Below are 8,878 nucleotides of genomic sequence, written 5' to 3' on the forward strand. Positions count from 1 at the left end.
CCCTCCAGGCGTTATATTTATGATTAATTGATAAAACGAAACTGCATTTATTGCAATTCCATACTTTGTTCATGATTAATTGATAATGTCCACATTGAATCCCACCAACACATTCTGTGTAGCGATGGCTACGATTTTTTCTTTGAATAAGTGACAAAAGAAACTGAATACGTTAAGGGGTTATTTATTAATTTTTTGTGATGCGTGATCGTGAACAATTGAGAGTCATATTCTTTAAGAATCAAACCTCGGCCTGCCAGTTGGAGGCTTATTTTGAAAGCCTCTGCGAGCAAAGATCTACATGATCATACCCCTCTTCCCTGAGCGCACTTACTCTTTGGAGACTCGCTCAGTTGTGCTATGCCTTGTTTATTGTAAACTTTTATCTCAATCTTTATTCAATTCTAATGTTAGTTTTAAGTGAACGAATCAAAGAAAATTGGTTATTCTGATAATTTAAATATTTCGAACCGATAGTTAGTATCAAAGGCTTAACACATGCACCTTCAATGATCATGTTAGATCGTTGGAAAAAGCACGACAACAAACAGTAGTGCTTCTAATGTTTCTTGCTTTCAGTGATACTTCAACGGATTATCGTTTAAAAACATATATCTATCACTGTTTTTTAAAATACCGTATTACACTTCATTTTAATGAAACTTCGAGGAGAACATTAGCCTGCGTTTTTGTTTGAGTTTTATATCAATATTCTTGTGCCTTCTCAGGTGCCACCAAGCGCAAGCGATAAACAAATATCTGTACCGGTCACGTGAGCTATGAAGGATAAAAAAATTGAAAATTTTCAAAAGATGTCCAAACAATACCCTTGCATCCGATCTTTTTTGGCCATTAAAGAAAGAAAGTAAGTAAGAAAGGGGGGGAAAAAAAGAAGGAAAAAAAAAAAAAAAAAGAAAAGAGGATTGAGAAAAAGATGGAAGGAAAAAAGGGAAGAAAAGAGTAAAATAATCCCTTGAAAAACCAGACATGAGAAAACAAGATTTTGTGTAAGAAAACTTTTTTTAAAATAACTGAGTTCTAACGCGCACTGATTGGCCGAAAAGCCATTTTAGATGAGAGTATCTAAAATGCTCACGTCATCATATTTTTTTCAGAAAGTTTTTCACTCTTCTCAAAGCGACAATCGCAGCAGTTTTTTCGTGTAGTTTACTCATTGTGCCATCGAAAATATAAACATTACTTTTGAAAAAAAAACGTTAAGAGAACAATATTTATTGGACTTTTGCAAGCGAATTCGTTACGCGCTTCTTGAACGCTTGAACAATCTACTTAACTTATCTCCCTTACTACGTGTTTTCTCCAATTTCGTCAAACATTGTGAATATATTTTTCATATTTCCTTATTAAAGAATAATGAAGTTTAAAAAGATTAGTGCTTTTTGATGTTTTAAATCTAATTTTCTATCTATCTCTTGACTTAAGGAATTTAAGAGTGACTGTCTGTAACCATCGAGCAAAACGTGGCAAACTTCGAAAAATCGATTTCGCTCATACTTTCAAGTTAGTTAGGGTAATGTATCCTAAGAATCGCTGTATAGTTGGTTTGATCAAATAACGCTTTATTATGGAGAAAAATGGAATTTTTCAAACACTCCCGAAAACGCCGTTCGCGACAGTAAATTTTGACTCAACTTTCGCGGCTGCTGGACAAAAAATAAGCAACACTGGGAATTAAAACAACCCATATTCTTGAAGTACAATCTATTGAGTACGATATGCGTGACTTTGGGATCAATTGTACAATTTTAGGATAACAAAATAATTTTATTCGCTAGACGTGTGTTTAGAGTATCAAAAAGTAGGTCTTACAAACATATTCATTCTGAATGTGCTTAACCTCTCAGTCGCGTGAAACTTCGCTGGTTGATTATTCAGATGTTGGTCTTTCTAGTGATGTAAAGAAATCTTTGGGCAAATGATTGTGTGTCACGCAGTATGTCTTCAAACTTTGGTCAAATTACTCATTTCTGACCTCTGGCCGCTTTCTATAACAGACAAGATACTAGCGTTTATAAGTAAAATATAAACTCAAAAACAAGCCTAAAACACTTTCATAGCCTTAAATAATGTAGCTGTTTAAGAATTCTTACCTGGCAAACTCTGAAACCTGGATTTTTATGAATGTTTTTAGACACAACATCGATCTGGTTTCTTTCATTACCGACTCGAACTTGTCAACGGCCGAGTGCCACAGGGAGCCCAACCTTTCTTGTTGTGGTGCAAAACACAGGAAACCCAGATTGATTAAAAAATCGTTTTAATTTGTTTTAATGATGATGCAAACACACACAATAAAAAATTTCACAACTATTCCAGTAAAACTTGCTGAATTACATGATAATCTATAATATGAATGACTAATAAAGAGGGGGGAAACCTGCAGTAGAACCTTACTAATGGTAACAGTTCTAAATTGATTTTAAAGAAGTTAAACCGTATACACTACATGCAATTTTTCTGCTCGGCATGTCATCATAAATGATCACCGGCCTCTAAGGTTCATAATTAGTACCGAACAAATGTATGTGACAGAGGCACCCACGATTTTATTGGAGTAGATGCAGAACATGAAAATCTTTGGAAAGTTTTTACGCATCCTTCTTCGGAACAGGTGAACAGCGTGTCATCATCGGTATCGCTGTTTTCCTTGCGGGAATCTGTAGTGGTCTTTGGTTTGTATTTCCTACTTTGTCTAGGTATGACATCGCAGAAATCTGGAACCTGGTCATCAGAATACTCCATCTTCCTAAGGGTGGGTAAGGCTAGAGCTGACGATGTCTTCGTTGTTTCAAAATTTTTGCTTTGGATGCAAATTATATTCATCTTGAGTCCTACATATTTTCAAGTACTTTCACCAAAACTAATTAAACCAAGCCCCAATACTCCTCTTTATAGTTCCATTCAGTGATCACGAATAATAGTTCCTAGCCGAGGCTGGAGTTACCGCGCATGATAAACTATAGTTTTGCTATGCGCGGAAACTCCAGCCTCGGCTAGAGACTATTATTCGTGATCACTGAATGGAACTGTAAAATGGAGTATTAAAGAGTGACTGTCTGTAACCATCGAGCAAGGCGTAAGCCTTGACAATGATGTTATCTTCAAAAAGCGTAACATTGTGGTTTGGAGAGCATACGGCGTTGGAAAAGGAAAAAAGATACCCAACACGAAATTTGAAACAACTAAGACATCGTCAGCTCTAGCCTTACCCACCCTTAGGAAGATGGAGTATTCTGATGACCAGGTTCCAGATTTCTGCGATGTCATACCTAGACAAAGTAGGAAATACAAACCAAAGACCACTACAGATTCCCGCAAGGAAAACAGCGATACCGATGATGACACGCTGTTCACCTGTTCCGAAGAAGGATGCGTAAAAACTTTCCAAAGATTTTCATGTTCTGCATCTACTCCAATAAAATCGTGGGTGCCTCTGTCACATACATTTGTTCGGTACTAATTATGAACCTTAGAGGCCGGTGATCATTTATGATGACATGCCGAGCAGAAAAATTGCATGTAGTGTATACGGTTTAACTTCTTTAAAATCAATTTAGAACTGTTACCATTAGTAAGGTTCTACTGCAGGTTTCCCCCCTCTTTATTAGTCATTCATATTATAGATTATCATGTAATTCAGCAAGTTTTACTGGAATAGTTGTGAAATTTTTTATTGTGTGTGTTTGCATCATCATTAAAACAAATTAAAACGATTTTTTAATCAATCTGGGTTTCCTGTGTTTTGCACCACAACAAGAAAGGTTGGGCTCCCTGTGGCACTCGGCCGTTGACAAGTTCGAGTCGGTAATGAAAGAAACCAGATCGATGTTGTGTCTAAAAACATTCATAAAAATCCAGGTTTCAGAGTTTGCCAGGTAAGAATTCTTAAACAGCTACATTATTTAAGGCTATGAAAGTGTTTTAGGCTTGTTTTTGAGTTTATATTTTACTTATAAACGCTAGTATCTTGTCTGTTATAGAAAGCGGCCAGAGGTCAGAAATGAGTAATTTGACCAAAGTTTGAAGACATACTGCGTGACACACAATCATTTGCCCAAAGATTTCTTTACATCACTAGAAAGACCAACATCTGAATAATCAACCAGCGAAGTTTCACGCGACTGAGAGGTTAAGCACATTCAGAATGAATATTTTTGTAAGACCTACTTTTTGATACTCTAAACACACGTCTAGCGAATAAAATTATTTTGTTATCCTAAAATTGTACAATTGATCCCAAAGTCACGCATATCGTACTCAATAGATTGTACTTCAAGAATATGGGTTGTTTTAATTCCCAGTGTTGCTTATTTTTTGTCCAGCAGCCGCGAAAGTTGAGTCAAAATTTACTGTCGCGAACGGCGTTTTCGGGAGTGTTTGAAAAATTCCATTTTTCTCCATAATAAAGCGTTATTTGATCAAACCAACTATACAGCGATTCTTAGGATACATTACCCTAACTAACTTGAAAGTATGAGCGAAATCGATTTTTCGAAGTTTGCCACGGATTTTAAATTTTGCTTGATCGTTACAGACAGTCACTCTTAAACAAAAAAGCTGTCGACAACATACAACTTTATAAAATTTATCTTTGTTTTTTCAACTTAAGCTTATAAGTCAACAAATTATTTCGTATCTCCCCCAAAAATATCTTACTTACATTTTTAAAGTAAATCCAATTCTGTTGTCTGTTGATAACAAAAGTTCAACTGATAAATTTCAAAGAAGCTTTTGTTCATTCAACTCGACTTTTTCTCCAATGTTTTTGAAGTCGTATGAATTCTTTTTACAAGCAATCAAAAACATAAGCAGCAGCTTTCTCTTCAAAGTAATTATCCTAGTACTTTTGTCCAGTTTTTCTTCTTGACTTGCTCCATCAACTATATTTACTTTAAGCTTACATTTCTTTCGAAAAGTAGACGTCGAGTTCCTCATATCACAGCCATATGAACAATCTTCACTACCAGCTTTTGTTTTCGTGAATTCATCTCGTCTGTTATATTTGGCATATACACCTGAAAAACGTAGCAAACCACGACAGTATTTTTCCTTGGTCTTCCCAGTATTATTTAAATCATTTCTTTACCATATGAAAAACATTTTTTCACTTGCAAAGCTCAAAAAACGATTGACGACGTTCACAAATCTGCTCGAAATTGTTGACAATCATGCTTTATAAGCCTTTTTGTGATTGGTCAATTTTGTAAACTCGTAGTGTAAGGAAAATTCGTGATTTCATACGAAAGATATTACACTATTTTTCGCTATTTTAAAAGCTTGTTATTTCAAAAAAACGATTTTAAAACAGTTTTCCATGTTAGATACTCTGATCTAAACACTTGGGATGTTGAGAGAACCATACTCGAGAAGCTGCAAATCACTCCGCTACGCGTCGTGGTATAGCCAAGAAGCTAAGTTATCGATAGCCTGATAGCTAAGCTATTGATAACCTGATAGCTAAGCTATTGACAGCCTGATAGCTAAGCTATTGATAACCTGATAGCTAAGCTATTGACAGCCTGATAGCTAAGCTATTGATAGCCTGATAGCTAAGCTATTGATAGCCTGATAGCAGGAGGAGAGGAGGATGTAATCTTACATCGACCTCTCATCGACCTCTCATTGACCTCTCATCGACCTCACATCGACCTCACATCGACCTCTCATCGACCTCACATCGACCCTCAATCATAGAAAAAATAAGTAAATATAAGATTTTCATAAAATCAGTTATTAATTTTGGTATTTCAAATGGTCTTGGCCGTTGAAATAAGAATTGGCCATGGGCTTCCTGTGTTTTTCAATAACTAAACCGGATATGGGCTTCCTGTGGATTTGTGCATTCATAAAATTTGATGATGTGTCTTATTTATCACGTGACAAAAAATGATTGAAGGAAAGAGACATAACAGCATTAATATTCTTGAATGCCAAGGGAATTTTAGAATTATTGTATTATGGTCCAGTATGAAATAGAACGATTGCTGTTTATATAATAAAGAACAAGATAACAGAACTATTTTCAGCTGATTTTTGCATAATTAGGAAGAACTTAGTAGGTCTTATTGTTTATCGTTTATGAGTCGTTCAGTGCATTGTGTTGGATACAATAGTCATCAAATACTCGAAGTATTTATTGAGTTTCATGAGGGATATCTTTAGAGTTTGGAAGATTTACGCTTGGTTGATTGCTGAACTTTGGTGTTTGCTTTTAAAAGAATTATGGAAGGATGTTATCAAGAATTTACTCAACACATAAGATTGTTTCAAAAAAACATTTATTTTCATTAGTCCTTTGAATTCATTGACGGTAGCGTAATATCCTCGAGAGCCTAACTGGAATAACGTAACCATTGCGCTTCTCAAAAATTAAATTTTTTTTGGTCTTGCTTGCTTGGTTGGTTGGTTGAGTTTTGGAGTTAAAAATTCAAAATCCCCGCGCTATATAAAGTGGATTGGCAAACAAAAGACACGTTTAACAATAAACCCATGACGTCAATTGGTCGTCATGGTAACCCGAAACAATACCTACCCGTCATATTATGGTAATGATTTAATAAACAATACTCTCCCCGTCGTTTTATGCTAATATTTGATGAATTATTAATGTCCCCGTCCTTCCCCGTCCCCTTCCCCGTCCCCTTCCCCGTCCAAAATCCGGCCCGTGCGGTGCGGCCTATACTACTAATTTCATTAGCCATTCAACGATGGTCGAGCTTGACTAGACAATATTGATATTTTGTTGTATGGAATTAAATATTGATATAATGATGGGTGGGCGATCATCAATATGCTGCAACTTGCATATGGAAAAAGGGAAAAACCAACTATGAATGAGTCACAGGCCCTTCAGGTCATTTTTGAGGCACCCGATATCAGTATACAGAGTAGGGGTTCTAAGCCGGGTGGATCAGGACTTTCCATACCCATCGCTGGGTATCTGGATAGTTCATATCTATTTTTTATCTCACTGTACTGTCTCAACTTTAGATTCGTTTTCAAACCTCTCCTCTGGATATAACTAGATAAATTGTTTGTATCTTTAGAACACCTCTTTTCTAAGATAGTACGATGGGTGAAATAGACAGTATAATATTAATATATATATGTATATTTTAAAATAAATTTTAGCTCCACCTTTTGAATTTTTCATCGGGCAGAATTCTATTGTTCTATGCGACATGAACTTACAGTTGAATGATTTTCAAAGATCGGTATAATTTCACGAATACATTTTAGGATATGCATCATTAACTTATTTTCGCTAACACTGATTGGCTAGACCAAAGACAAAGAACTGTCAAACGCAAATGATTGACAGCATTGAACTCCCTTGAGTCATATCAGGGTAAACATTTTGATTGACAGCACTTGATACATAGTTAATATTAACTATTCTTGATATGACCATGAAGAATTATTCGAATGATAGTCAAAGTTTCAATGAGTGATCACAGGAATCATTTGTTTTTCTTGACAACAGAAGTTGAGAAGTAAACTAAAGCGACTTTATTTGGCTTAAAGTAAAAGTTTCAATGAATGATCACAGGAATCATTTGTTGTGTTTTTCTTGACAACCGAAGTCGAGAAGTAAACTTAAGCGACTTTATTCGAATGATAGTTAAAGTCTCAAGGAGTGATCACATGAATCATTTGTTGTGTTTTTCTTGACAACCGAAGTCGGGAAGTAAACTAAAGCGACTTTATTCGAATGATAGTTAAAGTCTCAATGAGTGATCACATGAATCATTTGTTGTGTTTTTCTTGACAACCGAAGTCGGGAAGTAAACTAAAGCGACTTTATTTGGGTTAAAGTTAAAGTTTCAATGAGTGATCACATGAATCATTTGTTGTGTTTTTCTTGACAACCGAAGTCGAGAAGTAAACTTAAGCGACTTTATTCGAATGATAGTTAAAGTCTCAAGGAGTGATCACATGAATCATTTGTTTTTCTTGACAACAGAAGTTGAGAAGTAAACTAAAGCGACTTTATTTGGGTTAAAGTTAAAGTTTCAATGAGTGATCACATGAATCATTTGTTGTGTTTTTCTTGACAACCGAAGTCGGGAAGTAAACTAAAGCGACTTTATTTGGGTTAAAGTTAAAGTCTCAAGGAGTGATCACATGAATCATTTGTTGTGTTTTTCTTGACAACCGAAGTCGAGAAGTAAACTTAAGCGACTTTATTCGAATGATAGTTAAAGTCTCAAGGAGTGATCACATGAATCATTTGTTTTTCTTGACAACAGAAGTTGAGAAGTAAACTAAAGCGACTTTATTTGGGTTAAAGTTAAAGTTTCAATGAGTGATCACATGAATCATTTGTTGTGTTTTTCTTGACAACCGAAGTCGGGAAGTAAACTTAAGCGACTTTATTTGAGTTAAAGTTAAAGTTTTCAAGGAATGATAACTTGTTGTGATTTTCACTCTTTGCACACGCCTTTAAAAGCCTTTGTGTCCCTTGTTATTATGATGCGCTTGGTGGTTCCAGTAGGCGGAGCTTGTGTTTCTTTTGGAGGCCGCGGTAGATTTAAACCACACTGATTAGTATGCATTTCGCTATCTGTTTTCGAAAAATTCCATTTAATGGCAAAAATATTTATGGAAAGTCAATGAAATTTCGCAGAGGTAATCCTTCGATGTCTGGAAACATTTCCCATATGAAAACTTTTTGACTTCTTAAGTGATTGTAGAAATATGAGCTAAATCATCAGCTCTTTAAAAAATCTTCATACTTCAGTTCGTTAAAATAGGCAAACTTTAAATAGCATTTAATGGCAAAGATATGCGATTTTTCAAGTTATTTTTTTCGGATCTTGCAAGTGGAACTCTAGTTCTACAAAAGCCGTATGAAAAC

Source organism: Actinia tenebrosa, unplaced genomic scaffold (assembly GCF_029948245.1).
Source record: "Actinia tenebrosa isolate PJP-AT-01 unplaced genomic scaffold, QUT_ActTen_1.0 PGA_scaffold12__29_contigs__length_12842862, whole genome shotgun sequence".
Classification (NCBI taxonomy): Eukaryota; Metazoa; Cnidaria; class Anthozoa; order Actiniaria; family Actiniidae; genus Actinia; species Actinia tenebrosa.